This window comes from Argopecten irradians, chromosome 8 (genome assembly GCF_041381155.1).
Source record: "Argopecten irradians isolate NY chromosome 8, Ai_NY, whole genome shotgun sequence".
Classification (NCBI taxonomy): domain Eukaryota; kingdom Metazoa; phylum Mollusca; class Bivalvia; order Pectinida; family Pectinidae; genus Argopecten; species Argopecten irradians.
Genome location: NC_091141.1, coordinates 43,610,963 through 43,632,126, shown reverse-complemented (window position 1 = coordinate 43,632,126; position 21,164 = coordinate 43,610,963). Strand labels below are relative to the sequence as shown.

At 33.8% G+C, this 21,164-nt stretch overlaps 1 protein-coding gene across 1 annotated transcript in view; it reads left to right on the top strand.

Annotated features, from left to right (window-relative positions):
- Positions 1-3,380: 3,380 nt before the first annotated feature.
- LOC138329923 (endoplasmic reticulum-Golgi intermediate compartment protein 2-like) overlaps positions 3,381-21,164 on the top strand; it is a 96,659-nt gene continuing 78,875 nt past the window's right edge. Inside the window, 1 exon segment of the mRNA XM_069277207.1 lies at positions 3,381-3,938. The gene's annotated coding sequence lies outside the window, so the exon portion shown is untranslated.

Sequence of the window (21,164 nt, the reverse complement as noted above, 5' to 3'; positions counted from 1 at the left end):
TGTATTGTAGGCGATGGTGCGGGACTTTGTCAAATGCTTTGGCAAAGTCCATGATGATAATGTCTGTTTGTTTGTTGTTGTTATGGTTTTGTGTTAATTCATGTATAAAGGTGACTAGTTGTGTTTCGCACGATCGGGACGCTCTGAATCCATGTTGTAAATCATAGAGAATGTTATTGTTTTCGAGGTGTTTCATTGTAGAGCTTGTTATAATATGTTCCATGAGTTTGCATGAAATTGAGGTGAGTGAGACTGGTCTATAATTTGTAGGGTTGTGTTTGTCTCCTTTTTTATATATAGGGTGAACATGAGCATGCTTCCAGTCTTGTGGTAGTTTTCCTGTGGTGAGAGATGTTGTGAATATTTTTGTGAGAATGGGTGCTGTTACGTCTTTTAGTTCTTTGAGTATTTTCCCATATATATTTGGTCTGGCCCTGAAGCTTTATGTGGGTTTATGTTTTCTAAGAGTTTTGTAATTCCCAAGCACGTTATGTGTATTTGAGGCATAATGGGGTGTGGTGATTGGCCTTTGTTTGGTATGTTATGGTTTTGTTCTGTTGTGAATGTTTGCTTTTGTGGTGGTGTCTGTTACAAGTTGACCATCTTCACGTAGGGCTGTAATATCAGTGTTTTCTTTTCGAGTTGTTTTGATGTAGCTAAATAATTTCTTAGGGTTATATCGTTTGTGTGTTTTTGGTGTGGTTTGCTCGTCTGTAGGGAGATCTTTAATCATTTTTTCTAAGTAAGAACGGTATGCATTTCGTATCTGTTTTTGTACCTCTGCTTTTAGTGTTTTGTATGTTTGTGTTAGTTGGTGATTTGAGCGACATTTGGCGTGAAGTCGTTTAGATTTGTTGATGAGTCTACGTAGAGAGTTTGTTATCCATGGAAGTTTATGTTTGTATGTCAAATGTTTTTGGGGTATGTGATTGGTTCAGATTTTTTTCCCTGAGCTGCCTTCAATTTTACTATGAGATAGTCCAGGGATGTAGAGATCGCATGTGATCGGAACCCCTGGAGTATCGAGGAGGCCATCTGAGATACACAAACTTAATATTTTCAATGGTTATGACATGAATTCATACGCAGTCTGAATGATATCTAGTTTAAAACATTTTATCAATCACGTTTTTCTCATTTTTCGGCACGAGCGCATCGGAGGGCTACTTTTTGGGAATAAGTTTAAAGTTATTTGTTACTACGTTTACAAAAATGAGCCATAGTAAAAGTTGACGTGTTCTATATAAAAAGTTTAATTTTGCTTCAAGATCATCAAATATTAAGGATGTATTCTTCTGAGATTTCAGTCCCGTTGAAGTCTCGTTTCAACATAAATAAAAAAGTTATGAGATTTTCAATTAAAATCTATCATTTTCTGTAGCAAGTAGCCAGATGCAAATTTTGTCAAAACCTATTATTTCTATTTTTTGAAGATTTTTTTTTTATACAGGGATTTTAAGGAATGAACCATTTGGCTGCCAATTTTAAATTGGATCTTTTTCCGCTTAGAGTAGAGCCACAGATTTACCATTTTTTTACTGAAATATTATCACTGCGCCAGCATTTTTAGCTGTATCGAGCTAATTGTTGTTATAAATCTTCACTGGGTTCGTGGTAATTAAAATATTGAGCATTAATTAATGTGTGAAATGATACCATATCAAACACCGCATTAGGAAATTATGGCTTTATTTTCTTGTGTATGTGGTAAAAACGGCAAAATTCCATAAAATCCAATATTTTGTCAACTAGGTATTTTTGAGTGACAATAGCTCAAAAACGAGCACACGGACAGACATTTTCAAAAATCTACATGAGAGAAAAAGTTTAATACAAGAAAATTTTGACTTCTCAGAGGAGTAAGTCCTTAAAAATAACTAATTACGTCCCGAAAAAATCAGTGGCATTATTATATTTAGGCATTGAACATTTTTGAGTTTGCATTCATAGCCTATATCAGAGATTTAAATATAATTGATTAAACTATTTAAATCTCTGCCAATATGAATGCCAACTGGATAGAAGCAAATACCTTGAAGCGCGATAGCGCTTCATGTTGAATCTGCCTCTGTTCAGTTGGCATTCATATATTGGTAATGAATGCCAACTGAAAAACGTTCAATGCTTATATTCACATTTGGTTATGATTGTATGAGTTTCTCTGTTTTGTTCTAAAGTCGATTTTTAATGTCGTTTTCTTGGTAGATTTATTAAAAAAATGGCATTTTGTATATCGCACCATTCAGAGTCACGATAATATTGGTCCTTCACAATTTGGGTAATGGATCGCCATTTCCAATAAATCCGACGAACAAAGCGGATTCATATTTCATATTCATTATTTGCTCGGAAAATATTGATTGCATTCACATTGTTGCACTGGCTATGTCCGTCTCTAGCATTGACCAATATCATTACAGTACTAGTTTTTTTTCTGTTTTGCCTCCCCGTGCTGGTAGGTTATAGCTCTCTTGAGTGAAAAAACAAACACAAACATTTTTCCGAACTGGGCAATAAAAGAGGTGTGCAACAGGGTAAGTAATGTTACCTACAATTTCCGTAAATGTACAATCTATGAAAAGAAAACATTTTTCTAAATTTGATCAGTTGAAATGAATTAACTTATTTTTGTAGAAAAATGTACAAAATCACAAGGATTTATAAGTAGGCCTACGTCCTTGAAAATCAGTATCAATTTGAACCCACAAAAATCTTTAATTCCATAGCAAAATATTGTGTTTAATTTCTTGTATGTGTTTTTTTAGCCTTGCTGGCTGGTAGGTTTAAGAAAATCAAAATGACGCAAAACAGAAAAGAAAACCCACAACTATGGCCTAGTATAGTATAACATATTGTCCGGAATTTAAAACCCGTTCCGTATCGAAATTTATTGTTTTAATTGACACTTCCTGTACACATCACTGAAGTAAGTTTTCAACTTATTGAAACGCATAAATGCAAGATTACTAACAGTTGTAACTAGTCAGGTAAGTTGCGAAAGGTGGCCAATTTTGGCTGCTTTATAAAAATATACATTTCGGGAAAGCAATTTGTGTTCGTGTACATGGTTCGGCATATATTTCGGTCACTAACAGTTAATAATCATGCAGTTAATGATTTATGTTTTATCACAGGCGTCTGCTTCTGGTTTGAAAATAATATATAAGTAGGGATAGGTTCAGTGGTCCAGAGATATGGGTAATTGTACTCGCACTTTTGAAAAAGAGGGTTATAAATCTGATTTCTGTGCGAACCCGTAGAGATATGTTGGAAAAAGTTAAATGCTACGATGTAAAAATCGATGACAAACTATAATCCCTATTGAGATTCCTCCTCTAGACTCTTTTATATTCGGACGTCTGATGTCTCTCGTCGGAATCCCTACTCGAGCCTTCTAAACTTTATTCTGGAAAATCAAGTCAGGTTGACCTACCTCTTGTAAGGGTCTATTACAGAAATAATCCAACTGCAGTGGTTCCCACACTGGCACACATCGATAGTGGAGATATTTTTCTCTCAAAACGCACATATATTATGAAGTTACATGTATTGAAAACAAAGAACCATCTCATTTTGCAAATGATGTCTTGTTCTATCGCTACTTTGAGCAGCCATTTTGAAAGTCCCTCGCTGTCACATGACCACTATAGTGCGTTCCAGATAATGCCTATTACACTGAATGGAATAAGGTTATACAGGTAATGAATTTTATTGAAACAGACTATAGTGGTCACATGACAGAGAGGGACTTTCAAAATGGCTGCTCAAAGTAGCGATGGAACATAACATTGTTTACAATATGGGATGGTTCTTTATTTTTAATATGTGTCACTAAATAATATATGTGCGTATGGAGAGAAAAATATCTCCACTAGCGATGTGTGCTAGTATGGGAACCACTGCAGTTGGATTATTTCTGTAATAGACCCTTACAAGAGGTAGGTCAACCTGACTTGATTTTCCAGAATAAAGTTTAGAAGGCTCGAGTAGGGATTCCGACGAGAGACATCTATCAGACGTCCGAATATAAAAGAGTCTAGAGGAGGAATCTCAATAGGGATTAGACAAACTACTGCAGTAGCAACTGCAAATTGTTTATCTGAAACAAGAGCACAGTTGATGTAGACTCTTTTGGCTGAACATTTGGCTGACTAAAAGCTGCATCAAAAGAAAGCCTGTCTTGGCTTGTGAAGATGCCTCTTGAATGTCATGGCTCGTAGTAGATTAGCCCGAGATACTCTGGCCCTGACACCAGACTTAGACATTATGACAGATAGACGTCTAGTTTAGGGCCAGAGCGCAGTAATACTCGAAAACCTGGAATAAGCCGACACCGTTTGGTATCGGGCCAGTTACTCTCCGATTCAGACTGACCACCGAGAATCACCACTAACCTTAGTCTATTCAACAAATGAATATCATATCTACCCAAATATAGCAATCCGTCGAGATCAAAGAGGATTTGCATACTACGAGAAAATGGTGACGTTGATGAGTGAAATTTAAAGTTGCAGAAAAGAAACTACTGTGTTGACACAATAGAACGTGCATGCGTGGTGAAATGGATGGCTATGAGTAGATAAATTATTCATTTGTTGAAAAGACCAAGGTAAGTGGCGATTCTCGGTGGTAATATTCTATAAGTAGTCTGAATCGGAGAGTACCTGGTTCGATACCAAACGGTGTCGGCTTATTCCAGGTTTTCGAGTACTACTGCGCTCTGGCCCTAAACCAGACATCTAACTGTCATAATGTCTAAGTCTGGTGTCAGGGCCAGAGTATCTCGGGCTAGTAGTAGATATGGTTGTCCCTTAGTGGATGACTTCTCTACTTATAAATACTTCTTCCGGTGTGACGTATATATACATTGCAAGGACATATATGAGAAGGATAAGTCACATTGGGTTTTGGGGAAGTACAAGGCAGGAGCTTTTGTGTTTGTGCACTGACCGTGACGTTGGGCGACGACTGATTTTCCTTTGATATCCGCCGGCGCAGCCTTTGATGTAGCTTGCGAGTTCGAGGGTTACCGTCTTACTTTCTGAAGCGGGCCGTCTTTCATGAGTTGTCGTATTTTTTTAACGAAAATTTAAGACATATCCTCTAAATCTTCCGTCCTTAAAGCAAGTGATAAACGTTGTGAAATTTAATAAACTTTACACTGGTGTTTCGTTTGATTCCATATGACAAGTATTTGTTGAGAAAAATGGTTTTTATTCCCGGTTCATAGGCGTCTCGCGTGGTGTTTAGTAATGTAAAGAGACAGTCACGAATCCTTCTCACTTATAAATCCTTGATACATTGGTATCCTAATTTGTTAACCTAATATATAGTTCTTCTCATTTTTTTTTTACTGGATAAAATATATAGACGTACACTATGCCTCACTTGTAGCTAAAATATATTGGTACCTAAGATGCACTTGCTCGAACTCGTCCTTTAATTACTTAAATAAAAAAAAAACGAAAAAATATTTACATAATTTCGATAAGGGGATATTGAACCGTTAATTGTCTCTTGGTCCATATTTAGCACATTTGATCCAGTACATATTAGAATGATGGTTTGAATTATTGGGATGGTCTTTCCAATAATTGTTTAGGCGGATATTGAGTCTTTCCAATGATTGTTTAGGGGATATTGAACTGTTCATTGTCTCTTGGTCCATATTTAGCACATTTGATCCTGTACATAATAGAGTGATGGTTTGAATTTATTTGGATGATCTTTCCAATGATTGTTTAGGCGCTTTTGAAACTATTGGTCGTTGGCGCCGATACAACTGATTCTGGTAGTGAATTCCATTGTGTGATGACTCTGTTACTGAACACATTTTTGCTGGTATTAAGTCTAACTTGTCTCTTGTATAGTTTTTTTGAGTGTCCTCTGGTAGATCCATATCGTGCGAAGGAAAACATTCTTTGATGGTCTACAATATCTATATCGTTGATGATTTTGAACACCTCCACCATGTCTATCCTAATCCTCCTGTACTCAACAGTTCGTAGGCAGAGTGGTTTTAGTCGTTCACTATACGGCAAGTCTTGCAATGAGTTCACTCGTTTGGTTGCCCTTCTTTGGAAGTTTTCTATGGCAACTTTGTCCTTTACAAACTGCGGTGACCAAACTGTAGAGGCGTACTCAAGATGAGGCCGGACTAACGTCTTGTAGAGGGTTAAGAACATTTGCGTGTCCATTAAATGTGAAAGTTCTGATGATTATGCCAAGTACTTTGTTTCCTTTTGATACTACACTGCAGACATGGTAACTTAAGTTCAATTTCACATCAAAATTAACTCCTAAGTCTTTTTCTTGATCTACTTTTTCGATTTCTGACGTTGTTCCAGACTGTGTTAAACTGTAGGAGGAATGTCTTGTAGTACGTCCTATCTTCATATGTTTACATTTTGTATTGTTGAGCGTCATCAGCCACTGTTCAGTCCAAGCTGTGATTTCATCTTATTAAAAATGCAGGGGAATCTGTGCTGTCATCTTTGGCATCAGGTTTTGTGACACAAAGACTATATCATTTTGACCAGTAAATTTATTGTGTTGTTGTTGACGGTAATTTCAAAGTATATCCTGACGGCATGTTTAGTCTATAGAGAAAATTTCTAATTTAGTGCTGATAACTAGAATTAGAACCTGACTGCCTACATGGAGGCGCAAGACTTTTACTGTGGGACATGATTTCAAAGTCCAAGGGGTTCTGGAATATGTTCACACACATGTTATGGTTAGAAGAGCTTCGTGCAGAGAGCTGCCTCTTATTATATTTTTCCAAAACCAGAAGCAGACGCCTGTGGTTTGCATATATAGTATCTACTGCAGTATAGCCGCATATACAATAGGTGTTTGGTTGACTGCATACAATATTTTATAGATATCAAGTCCTTTTTACCTGGTTGTTGCACAAAAGGTTGTGCAAACACAGAGCAAAATTGGTTTTAATTATTTGATGACCTTTCCCAAAGAGACTGAAAAACTAGTCACAATATGACAGTTGGTCTCTAAATTGAATCACCCCTCTTCGAAACAGGTACAAATACATGTATCAATGTATATTGTGGGACATGTTTTGACAGTTTTGTTGTACTAAAAACAGTCAAAATAATAGGAAATTATTAAATATATGATATATCACATAATCTAATACATCTTTTAATTATGTATTTAATTTTAGGCACTTTTATTTTTCAATTATCTATTTATTTTTATTTATTTTATAGTTATTCATTTATTTTATAGATAAACTGCTACATTTTTTCGATTCTGACGTTGTTTCCAGACTGTGTTACAAAACTGTAGGAGGAATGTTCTTGTAGTAAGACGTCCTATCCTACATATGTTCTACATTTTGTATTGGTTGACCGTCATCACCATGTGATAAGCTCCAAGAAGATTTTCATCTTATTATAAATGCAGGGGGAATCTGTGCAGTTTGGAAGTGATTAACTTGGTTTTTATCACAAAAGACTATAACATGTGAACAGTAAATTTAATGCACAATTATTGTTTGACTGGGTAATTTCCAAAGTAAATGCATACGGACATTCGCCATCGGTACCGAATATCGAGAATTAGTGCTGATAACTAGCATGAGAACCTAACTGCCTACTGGAGGCGCAAGACTGTACGTGGGACATGATATCAAAGTCCAAGGGGTTTCTGGAATACTGCGGTGAAAAACTGTAGAGGCGTACTCAAGATGAGGCCGGACTAACGTCTTGTAGAGGGTTAAGAACATTTGCGTGTCCATTAAATGTGAAAGTTCTGAAGATTATGCCAAGTACTTTGTTTCCTTTTGATACTACACTGCAGACATGGTAACTTAAGTTCAATTTCACATCAAAATTAACTCCTAAGTCTTTTTCTTGATCTACTTTTTCGATTTCTGACGTTGTTCCAGACTGTGTTAAACTGTAGGAGGAATGTCTTGTAGTACGTCCTATCTTCATATGTTTTACATTTTGTATTGTTGAGCGTCATCAGCCACTGTTCAGTCCAAGCTGTGATTTCATCTTATTAAAAATGCAGGGGAATCTGTGCTGTCATCTTTGGCATCAGGTTTTGTGACACAAAGACTATATCATTTTGACCAGTAAATTTATTGTGTTGTTGTTGACGGTAATTTCAAAGTATATCCTGACGGCATGTTTAGTCTATAGAGAAAATTTCTAATTTAGTGCTGATAACTAGAATTAGAACCTGACTGCCTACATGGAGGCGCAAGACTTTTACTGTGGGACATGATTTCAAAGTCCAAGGGGTTCTGGAATATGTTCACACACATGTTATGGTTAGAAGAGCTTCGTGCAGAGAGCTGCCTCTTATTATATTTTTCCAAAACCAGAAGCAGACGCCTGTGGTTTGCATATATAGTATCTACTGCAGTATAGCCGCATATACAATAGGTGTTTGGTTGACTGCATACAATATTTTATAGATATATCAAGTCCTTTTTACCTTGACATATGTTGTGCAAATATGACTTTTGAAAATTTACCAAACAAAACAATATCTTGAAGCGAAAAGTCGGGCAAAGAAGGGCTAAAATCGGTAAAATGGTGTTAATATATCCAGTATAATTTCTTATGAAATAGAAAAATAAAATCTCGCATCAAAATCGCTCTGTATGCGAAGAAATTAATATTTATTATGGGAATCCTAATGCGTCCTCCCGACCGGGCACGGCTAAATACCCAATACTACCCAATACTACCCAATACCACCCAATACTACCCAATACTACATGTAAAAAGCTAATAATCTACTGTTTTGGGACTTCATATTATCAATACTATTCAATTAAACTATGTTTTGACTTTAAAAATTAGTTTTGTGTTAAAATGTGTGTTTTAAAGCCAAATATCGCCCAATACTGGCCAACGAAACGACTAAATACCCAATACTACCCAATACTACATGTAAATAACATATTTACTACACGTTTATGACATAATCTATTTATTTATGTTATATTAAAATAAAAATTGTCTTATAAAATGAGTTTTGTGTAAAAATGTGAGTTTTGAGGCCATATATCGGCCGGAAATTACCCAATACAGAGGACTCCACATAATCGAATAACGGTTATTCGAATATTTCGGTTATTTGCATAAAATTCTGCGGTCCCGATTTTTTCCTTCTTTATCTTTGTTTTTCAACTCCGTGTATTTGCATAGACTTTTACATGACCTCCGGTTATTTGAATAAAATATTTGGGAAATTCTGAAAATAAAATCGAATATTTTTCAATTTTGCAATATATTTTTAGCGAAATTCGCCGATATATGTTTCAAAATACTTCGCTTTTACTAGAAATCATCCTGGTAACAGATTAACGTTATCGTATGGCTTGTTATTTTATGCATGAATCTGCAAAGGTATTCGACGCTGTTACGATTTACATCAGCAGCGGTTGATCATAACTTTAGTATATTCACTGACTCAAACATCTAATTAAAGCATTTGCACTTTGAAATATGTTTATTTATTAACGTAACGTACCTTAGTTCGCGATCGGTTGGAGAAACCATGCTTCCTTACAACAATCTCCATTCATGAGTAGTCTCGTTCAACCAGAGTCTTGTTGACTACGACAGACATGTGCGTATCAAGCGTCTCGTTGAACGAGACATAAAAGCATGCAAAGTCGGCGTGCAATGACTACCGCAAGTTTCGTACAGTATGTAAGCTTAGGATACAAAAGATACTTGCTACGTTAATTGTTTCATTGCTACTTGAATATGCATTAATTTCTGAAATGTTATCAAGCTATTGGCCGTATAGATCAACAATACAGGGAGAATTCTCAAAAGACATTTAGGTCGAGTGAACGCATGGCTTCATCACCTGCCGCCATTTTCGAATTCATATGCACATGTGTAAAAGCAACACTACTAGTTGATCGGCACTTTGAAGTTTAATCACGATCGTAAGTTCATTTTGCCAGGCAAATGTACGTAAATTTGTTTATTATTTAGGTTTAGAATTGTAGACACAAATCCAATCCTGTTTAGTAGAATCTAATTGCATTTGATATCGATCGTTTAGCTGTTTCTCAAATATTCACGTGTCGATCTAACGTAAAAAAGAATCTAATATTGGAATATTTTTTTGTTATTAAACAATTAAAATCGATTTACAACTTCGAAAATAATTACTTGTGGTTCGTTTTAAGTGTAAATAATTTACGTATTTATCAAGTAAACGAAACGATATCTATTTGCCTATTCACATACATACATTGTGTATGTGTGGGGTCAAACGGAGGTGCAAAATGTCATCTCCGCCTATTCGAATACTCCGGTTATTTGCATATTTTCTTCTGGAAAATGACCTATGCAAATAAGCGGAATCCTCTGTACTAGCTAACGAAACGACGAAATACCCAATACTACCCCATACTACATGTAAATAACTTACTAACAATTCTGTTATGACATATTCTATTTATCTATGTTAAATTAAAATAAAGTTTGTCTTATAAAATGAGTTTTGTGTAAAAATGTGTGTTTTAAAGCCAAATATCGCCAAATACTTGCCAACGAAACGACTAAATACCCAATACTACCCAATACTACATGTAAATCACTATTTAAACATTCTTTTATGACATAATCTGTTTACTTATGTTAAATTAAAATAAAATTTGTCTTATAAAATGAGTTTTGTATGAAAATGTGAGTTTTGAGGCCAAATATCGGCCATAAACACCCATATACCGCCAAACACAACATTTATACAAGTAAATGCCCATTACTGCACAATACTGCATATGTACATAAAAAAACTAATTTAGCATTTTAAGCAACATTTCTAATTAGTATTGTTTTATGAAAAATAAGTTTTACTTTGATACAAATAATGCATCATTTATTTAATCCAAATTTCGAGTTTACATTATTCAAGTATTTATAAGTGAGAGTCTTACTTATAAATCCTTGACATATCATTTGAGTTATATATGGCCTAAAAAGTAATATTTGTAAATGTAAAATAGATGATTTGCTTTGATATTCTTTATCCATAAATACCTGATATCACATAACACAATGAGTCTAGATACTACACAATACTACTTATAATACTTAAAACTACTTAAAATATTTATTCTCCCAAGTATAACGTACATTATGTAACGATGTTATTTGTCCATAAAATGCGCGTGCTTGTCATCTACTGGGCTAGATTTTGCTGTGGGAGTGGGAAATGAATGACTTTCCTTGAGACACAGCAGTCCAAAATGTGACGGTTTATTACATTTTTACTGTGAAATGCAAGGTTTTATTGTGAAAATATACGGTATTTTCCAGCCGAGTGAAAATATCAAGTTTTGCATTAATTCGCAATACTTTTTTCATCTTTCATATCTAATTTGGCACCAATGGACTTCCGTACATTTATATTCTATAAGTTATCAATTTATATTTGAAAAACGTCATATTGTACGTTACAGGAATACACATGGTAAAAATATGCTTGGCTAGATGTAGAAGATGGGATATGCATATCGCTCCATATACATGTTAATTTGTCTTCCTGTCTTTATGTCAACGCAAAAGTATGAAAAATATTAATAACCACTTGCAACTTCTTCCGATGTCAAAGCGAATTTAACTGATTAGTCAATTTCCATTTGTTGTTCCATTATCTATTTTGAGCAATACGGCAAATTTTCTATTGCGAAACACAGGGATCTGAGAATTAGTTTATATCAATATGGAACCACCATTTGTAGACGTTTTATTGGTATAGATCGAAAATCGGGTAAGTTTCAATTCTACATAGTACTGAACACGTAAGAGAAATCATTATATATTTGGAAATAAACCCATAATCACATGATCACTAGTTACCCATAGTACAATTCCATATTTCAGCAAATGACACAAATGAGGAAGTAAGCAAGCGACTTGTTTTACTAGTTTTTTTACTGCAGAAAAACTTACATGCTTTGTACTTTTTGGGCTAAATTCACCCGCGCATCGTCGTTTCTTTTCCGAACTTGGGAAACAGATTGAATTTCACAAATATAAATTTGTATCTATCTTGTTACGAAGTGTTTGTTATATAAAGGCATCACGAATTTTAATACGATTTTACTTTTGGGGCGAAAATCCTCCCGGAATTAAATTGAATTTCATAAATGTATAAATAAAGATCAAGATGAATTGATAGTGTCATATCCTTATTTATTGAATACAATGTCAGTTTAGAGGTTAACTTAGCAAGTCTGACCATTATGTATGGATATACATGTTTCAATATATTCAGGTACATTTAGGAACCATTTTTAGATATTTCATTAAGTTCTCAGTATGGACTGTGTATCGAAATGAAGTTTTAAATGCCCAATACTATCCAATACTGTAAACAACTTGTTAACCACTATAACATAATATATCTAATTATGTTAAAATTAAGTATCTTTTACCTTCAATAATGAACGTTTTTTTTTTTTTACAAATGTGTGTTTTACAGCCAAATTTCGCGCGGAAATAACCAATACACAATGAATTAATGCCCAATACTACATAAAAACAAATAATATGATTATCAATCCTTTTGCCGTTTTCTTCCTTTTGTGTTTTGAATGATGTTTTGGTGTAAATTTATTTCAAAATTTGTATGTCCTATACTGACTGAACCAACATATAAATACCCAATAACTGTTTCAATTTCATACTCGAAACAGTCTTTGAAAGACTTTCTGACAGACGCAAAATAAGAAAACTTGTTTAGTCTACAAATCGAGAATAATTTAGCGAACTACCTCCATGTCATGATCACTTCTTCCTCTAAAAGTTCTTTGATACATTCTTCTCTTCATGTGTGAAATGACTTGGATGAAGCGACTAGATCATCACTGTCATATAAGCAACTTTTCAAATATGTACATTACGTAACTCTGATGAAAAATATCCAGCCAATTGAGATTTTGGTGACAAAAATACAAATATTGTACATACAAAGTGAATGCATCGATGTAGCCAGTTTTTCGATTTATTTCGTGTAAACCTAGCTCACCAACAATCCAAATTGTATTCGTAGTCATAAGTGTAAGAGTGCCTATCATATTTTTTTTTATTTCACCGAAAAACTTAAATTACCCATGCAACCGTACATATTTACTAGGATTTTCAAACAAAACTTACTATAAATCCGAATATGCGTGGGTTGATACAATTTGTAAGTTGGTTGAAATGCTTGGTACCGTGAAAGTCATTATACATTATTAATATACTTTTGGTTAGAGATCAAGTAGCCAATGAGAATTCAGCCTTGTCAATCACTTGATTATAATGACTGACACCTGTAATTAGTGTCCGCTAACCAAGGATTTGTTTGAAGAGGAGGGGCTTAGAGTCATGTACCTGTCAATTAGACCTGACTGCGGACTGATCAAAGGGGACATCCACGGACAAATGCCGTAATTTCTCTACACCATGTATTTTGTAAAGTTTGAATGGATTTCTACGAAAGCCGGTTGGGTTAATTTTAGTAGAAAAAAAAATCACGTTATTGCACAAAACTTTGGCGTTGTTACCCGAAACTTTGGCGTTATTACGCAAAATTATCGCGTTATTACGCGAAATGTACATTATACGTACGATGGTTAGCACACATTTTTGTAGCTTTCAGGAAATAATCAACAACTTTCAAACCAAACGGTTACTACATAATCAATGGTGCAAAAACGTGTGCATTTGATGAGGCAAATATTAATTTTATGGTGATATACAACCCTAATTAATTTACATTTTGTAAATTATGACGGAGGTCGTATACATAATCGGACATCATTATTTTATATTCTACCTAGGCAATATACCACCATATGCATATTAAACGAATCGGTCCCTAATTTTTACATTAGATGAGTAATTTCTCTGAAAAATATCAATTGGATTATTTGAGGTGCTTGTTACTAAAAAGAATCAAAGTACTGAAAGTACTGCTGCGGTAAAACTTCTGGATGATAGGAGTTGATTCGAGTGTTAAAGATTGATAAGTCAATGGTTATATTATCAGTATAACTGCAAATTGGAAAACGATCCAAAGAAAACAGGACTTAAACTAAGGCTGAAAAACTAATACAAATAATTGTTTTTTATTTGGTCGTAATAATTTATCACATTGATTTATTTTCTCACATTTTGTACAGGTCCAGTTATTCTAAATACACATAATGCATTTCAGTGCAGAACCTTCAATCAAAGAGGAAGTATTTATGTTGTCAAGTTTATATAAAGAAAAGTTTCAGCATTATGGTGACTTGTAATGTCAAATTTAATTGATTTTTTTTTTGTTAAAAACTAAACAGGCATTCTTCAGATATCAAGAAAAAACTTACTGGTTATATTATATAAAATCTCATATAATGTTTAAGCGATACCGTACACGTATTTGACCTTTAATGACTAATATGAATGACATCAAGGATTTCCTTTTTAACAAAAATGTATCTAGCAAGTTTAAGAACACCATACTATCTATAAGTACAAAATTTAATGGTTGTCAGACCGTGTAACATATATAACTAACGTATATTGTCATAAAGGATGACTTTCATGCTTCATAACTTCACGAATACTACTTTGGCAACATATCAGGGAGAAAGAGGGGAAAGAGAGGGAAAGAGAGAAAAAAAAATCTCTGTCAGCTATCAGCTGTTTACCGGTATATGCTTTATCAAGTTTCAAGTACATGAATGTATATATATTAACTAAAGAACTAAATAACCTGAGTTAATTAACTAAACGACATGTAAATGGCACGAAGGATGTTTTTTTGTCAAAACATGTTAATATTTTTTCTCTATGTCTATCAAGTTTGTAGTACATTACAACATATATTCTAACAAACGGTAACGGCACGAGTTACCTAAATGACAGATATTGTCATCAGTGTCCTTTTCTAACTACAATTTGTAAATATCTTCTTATTAAACATTATGGAAAGTTGTTCAGCAAAATTTGGAGCAAGGATAGGTCCAAAATTCGGATCGCAAATTCACTCAGAAATTTTACTTTGACATGATAATTTACTTTGAAATTTGACTATTGGTTCCAAAACTGTTTTCATAAGGCTTGAACATGATAATTTACTTTGAAATATGAATATTGGTAGAAAAACTGTTCTTATAAGGCTTGGTTCAAGAAAAACATAATTGTAGTATATGAATTAATGAAGGATAGTGACACGCTTACTTTTTACTGTTTTGATGAATTGATACAAATCTATCAGATTAGTACTAATTTTGTGGAATATCACGGTTTTAGTATCTGCTATCAGAGAATACCTGAATTAGGCTGACTCTGAAATATGTCAAATTTGTTTCCTACTTACATTAAATATTTCATATTGATCTGTACAATGTAATGAAAAAATAACATACTCCTACCGGGAGGAGAAGATGGGAAGACTTAATTAGTTCAGTCGAATCATTTGAAATGGGTTGATATTTCTAAAATTTCCTTTACAGTAACGAAAATTATAAGCTTCAGTGGTTTCAATATATATTATAGCAGATTCACTCAGCAATTTTACTTTGACATGATAATCTACTCTGAAAAAACATTGTGTTACAAATTATATAAGTACATTTGCCTAGTACAGAATAGTACGTACATGTATTACAATTTCATTTATATTTTAAACACCTCCGAATTTTCATTTCATTTGCATAAACAACCAAACGATAAGATTTCGTTATAAAATGACACTTAATCCTCTAAACAATAGAACAGCCAACTCTAGATCACTGCTTATTGTTTTGATATTTTCCAAAAGAATTTATGATTTGTCCTTCCTTATATGTACATATTTTCTACTTGTCAAATTTTTGAAATTGATATTTATATATTATGTTTCTCTATACAATGTATTTGTCAAAGAGAACTAATAAAGAAACTTGATGTGGTCATGATCAATGTATCACACCTTCACGCTTGGCTGCACACTGCTACAGATACGAAGAGATGTATATATGGGGTGGTTATCTATCCTTTAATCTTTGAAATATTTTTCTCGAAAACCCAGCTCCCTACCGCTCCGAACCGCTGTAAATGAAAATGTGTATGAGCAAGGGACGTCAGAAACATTATATAACATGTGTTGAGAATATGTATAACAGTATTTACATTAAAACCTATCTATTAAAACCACCCAGTGGTCCGAGTAAAAGTGGTCTTAATAGCGAGGTGGTCTTAATTCTGAGGTGGACCAGGTTTCTTCTATGATCATGACGATCAAGAACAGAAACTCTGTATCCTAGCTGACCGGTACATAATATATGTACTGTATTTTTGTTTCAAAATTGAAATTTTATGAAAAATGCAATATACATGTATATATAAATGTATATTATATATATATATATATATTTTTTTTTTTTTGTTCAATTTTTTGCATTTAACACATTTACAAATACATGGGACATCAACATAAACTTGACATGACATATACATTACATTTATATAAAAAAACATAAGAAACATAACATAGCATGCTGAGTATGTACATGTACGTGTGGGGAAAAAACCAGTTTGATATATTTTGGTTAAGATAAATTTGCAAATTACTATATTTGATCAATTAGTTTTGTCGGCCATTAGAATCTTAATCATATCATATTTTAATGCATGCGTATCTAATCAAAACCAATAATTTACAAATATTTTTTAAAGATTGATAAATTAGGGACATATAATGACTATACCATTTATTTCTAGAGCATAGACATATTTTTTTCATTAAATTAAGTTAATGGTGTGTGCTTACTTAAATCTTAAACTGAATTTCACTGAAGTAATTGTTGACAATCTAAATGAAAATACTTTTTCTAGACATTACTTTCTATTATGTTTTAATTATAATTCAAATACATATCGTTAGTTTAATCAGAGATTTAGATAGTTATTAAATTATCTATGTCTCTGGTTTAATTATCACATAGTATCACCTGAGGTAAATGAGAATCTATGTGTTTTAAAATTGGTATTGATCTGTGTAAATTATTATTAATATTTACGTAAATCGATTTTAATTACCCCGCCATGTGCAATGATTGGTCAAATAATAACTTACGATCACAATCGGTAAAGTGTTTGAAAGACTACTGTGCAATAGTCAAGCGTACTTTTAACTAATGCAAAACACCGATTGTTTACCGCAACAAAATAGATGACACATCTATTGAAATGAGATGATTGACGTACGGTACTTCATAAATATCTGAAATAAGATCAATATATCTCATACATTAAAGAATTTTAATTCCATTGGCGTTACACGTATGAGAAAGAACTGCCTAAATCGTTCGATCTCGCCACCAGAGCTATCGAAAGAACGTTGCATTACTTGTGGTTTCGATCACGTCAACTGCCAGTCACAAGTATGCAAATGATGGCGATTAACACTCTCCTAGTACAGGTAGATAATCTGATAATTAGGTCGACGGAAACAAAAGACTGACTGATGTACCTGCGGGTAGTTGTTCACGGGTTGCTGCGTGCGGGAAGGTGAGGCACAGCGAGGTGTGAAGTCACATGTGCCTGTGGTCATAATCAAATGGTCAATTAGTGTTAATTTAGTGGTCGTTGGGACTATTAAAATTGGTCGTAAAACGGAATAGCGGTGTGATTGTACCCCTGCTCGATTCGTCAAGAGCGGGCGCCCGCCGGCGACCCGGCGAGGCGGCTAAGTCACTCGATTCGAAGAAAAAATGCGCCGGTTGCGCGACCGGCGTACGCCGGATCAGCCGGTTTTGAATCACCGGCTAATACCGGCGCAAGATGGCGGAATAAATGTTAGATATTTGTTGACGAAACTCTCGTTAAGCAAAACTCATTCCGTTCAAACATAAATTCTCCAAACATCATGATTTTCTTGTTGTATTCATTAACGGTCAGGAATTGAAACCTCTTTTGATACACACAGGTATGTAGATATACATTTATGAAGCGAATACATCGAAATGTGCAGTGATGTATAGACTTAGATATATATATATAGCCCAGGTTTTGCTCTATACATATTTTTTTCTCTACATAGTGTAATACGTACGGTATCATGGATTTTATAGAACCAAATGGTTGTGCATGTACATTCTAGCCTGATTATAATAAAAATTTTAAATTTAATGTATATAAAAATGGAATGTTTTATTCAAAGTACATAAAATTTCAAGGACTTCTCTTGGACTGTGTATCAATAACAATAAAAACAGATTTTTAAGGTTTATTCTGAGATTTTACAATTTCGAAAACAACACATTTTAAAGTTCTAATGAATCGTTTTCGTCAAACACATGTAATTCAGAGTGTAACATAAGAACATAGATTTATATGTGTGTAAATACACAATTCAGAAAGAATGTTCAAATTGAGAATATGATTGTACGGGCATTGTTAATTCCTATGTCAAGTCACGGGAAAAAAAATTCTACTGGTGACATGTAGTAAGAAATAAATTAATAAAATAGTTAAGTTACAACAATGCCACACCAAGGTATCAATTTAAACCCAGTTTATTAAGATAACTCATGCTTTACTAATCGGTGCTTCAGCGATCTGTTGAATTTTAGTAAGAACAAATAATGATTGGCGTGTGGCCCATTGCAACAATGCATGGAGCGACAGTGTTTGGAGCGACAAAAATGCCAGGTGTCGATATCACGCGACTGTGCGATAAAACAATCATGTCGCTCTGTCGCATTAGCGAGAAAATAAGATTTGTCGCACCGACAGTGTATTTTTGTAACGTTGCAGTGTCACTCCGCGCATTGTCTCATTATTGCTTCGCGTATTGTCTTGTGATGTGTAATTAAATTCCAAGCTGTTATGCAAGAAAATTATCTCGTATGTATGTAATTCTATAATACAAATTACAATGCACCATACATTATATCAAATGTGCATTATAACAGGAACGCGCGGAGCGATTTTGTGAGGAACGACAATGCGACATGGCCGAAATAGGCCACCATATATGTTTTCTATTTCATAAGAAACTTCAACACAAGAGATTAATGCAGTATGATGCAATTTCTTATATTTGTTCTTTTGGAATAAATCAGCATACACGTGTATATTATACAGAGTAGCATGCACGATGAAGAAAAAATGAGAATGGAGGGGTTGTTCATTTTCCAAAAGGCGAAACAACATATGACATTATCCAGTCACGGTATCTTATTAATATTAAACTCTAATGATTTATGAATTTCTAAAAGTTCTTGGCCCGGAATCGAAAAATACGAATATTTGAAAGCTAATTTTTTATTGGCAACATCGCTTTTTTCCAAATACACATTATGTTATTAACTCTACCATTACTATCTGAAGAACAATCACTCATTTATTATGAAACAGACGCACATGCGTCGACTATTTAATCGCTTTTAATTTGTCTAATATAAAAGTTGTAAACGTATACGTAGAAGTATTTTTCTTACTCGTGCTAAGGGTAAGTTTAGCGTAAATAATGTTTACCATAACATGATATTAACCAAATTAGAATATCATGTTATCTATTAGATCAACTTAAATTCAGTCTTTGATTATGTTTGATGCAAAAAGCAAAATGTTCCTAAAGCTCTGAAGAAATGTCCGCCATGATGGAATACGCCGGTTATACTTGTTTTGCCAGATCGACCAGTCGTCGCCCGGTCACATGATCGGCGTACGCCAGTAGCCGCTTTTCAGAACGAATCGAGCAGGGGTTGTATTTCTGAAGAGAAAAAAAAAATCGGAACTGAAAATAAGTGGCCGTAATAGTGGGATGTTCGTAATTTAGTGTATATGCTATACATGTCTATGTTTGGAATAAACTTTTGGAAAATAAAAATAAAATAAAACAAAAATAAATATAAAGACAAAATAAAGAATATTTTCAAGCATGGTGAATTAACAACAAATAAAAATATGAAATAAAAAAAAAATAAAATTAACCTGCCGACGATAAGGGTTGAACCCGGGCCGTCAGCTTAGAAAGCTCAGGACTTACCACGACACCACTTGTACCTGTTGATTGCCTCGGGAATATTATTAAGTTACTAATGAAATGCAGTTCACTATATTTTCTTATTTTCTTCGCAATCCACTTAAAATGATATTGATGCTGCTGAATAAGTTTACAGAATGATTCTAAACTAGTTTATATTGTATCTGGGTGCAAATTACAACTACATATACCACAAATGTGTGGTTATTCAGTTTATTCTTCACGACACCAGCCGGGGGGGGGGGGTAAAAAGCTAGTTCCGGAATTGCGATACCAATACTGGTAAAACCAAGTTTTACCGTAAAAATGATGGCCATAGGACACTACCCTGGTGAACTCAACGTTTAGACACATTGGAGTTAAAAATTACAATATCTATGCAAATATGACGCTAGTATGAAGATGATGTTTTTGAAAAAGGTAGATAAAACCTTAAATGTCATATTCCTAACAACGGCAACCAATTTTTCCAATCATTTTCAAATTTTTTTGAAGAGTATCGCTTTTATGAAAAACTATATATTTCTGGATACTGTAGCGATATTTTATAACATTTACATGTGCACTTATATTAAGCGTTTTATGGAGACATTTTGTTTTATAAATATAGTGCTTAATTATAAGTAAGATTTCATTATTAGTATTAGTCACTAGAATATGTATAATTCTCACTTGAAGCCACTGTAGTTTCGAACTTTTTGTCACCATAAAGGGGAGTTTATAGATTTTTCCCCATTTCTCTTCATCATAATCAAATTTAAGGTTCCACATTCTTGTACCTATTGGTGTAACAGCAGGAGTAATCAAAATAGTTATAAAAATCTTTAGATCCTTTTTTTCTTAAAGAAAATCTGAAATTCAAGTTGTATAGCGGGTAGAGAGAGTATCTCCAAATGCAATTGTACATAAATTTTTCGAAGGAAATTCTTGGCTGCAGACACAAGACCTTGAAACTGGAGAAAATTAGTATTAATTGAGTCATTGAGGGTAACTACACCAGCATTGTACTTTTATTGAAAAATTCTTATACTGTATTTGTTATTTGGCATTAACAGTATTTATTTCTTACTTATCAAAAGGGTACAATGATAAATATTGATTGGTAAAGATGAAATCTGATTCACGTCGTGGATATTGTAACGAAAACTCTAGGC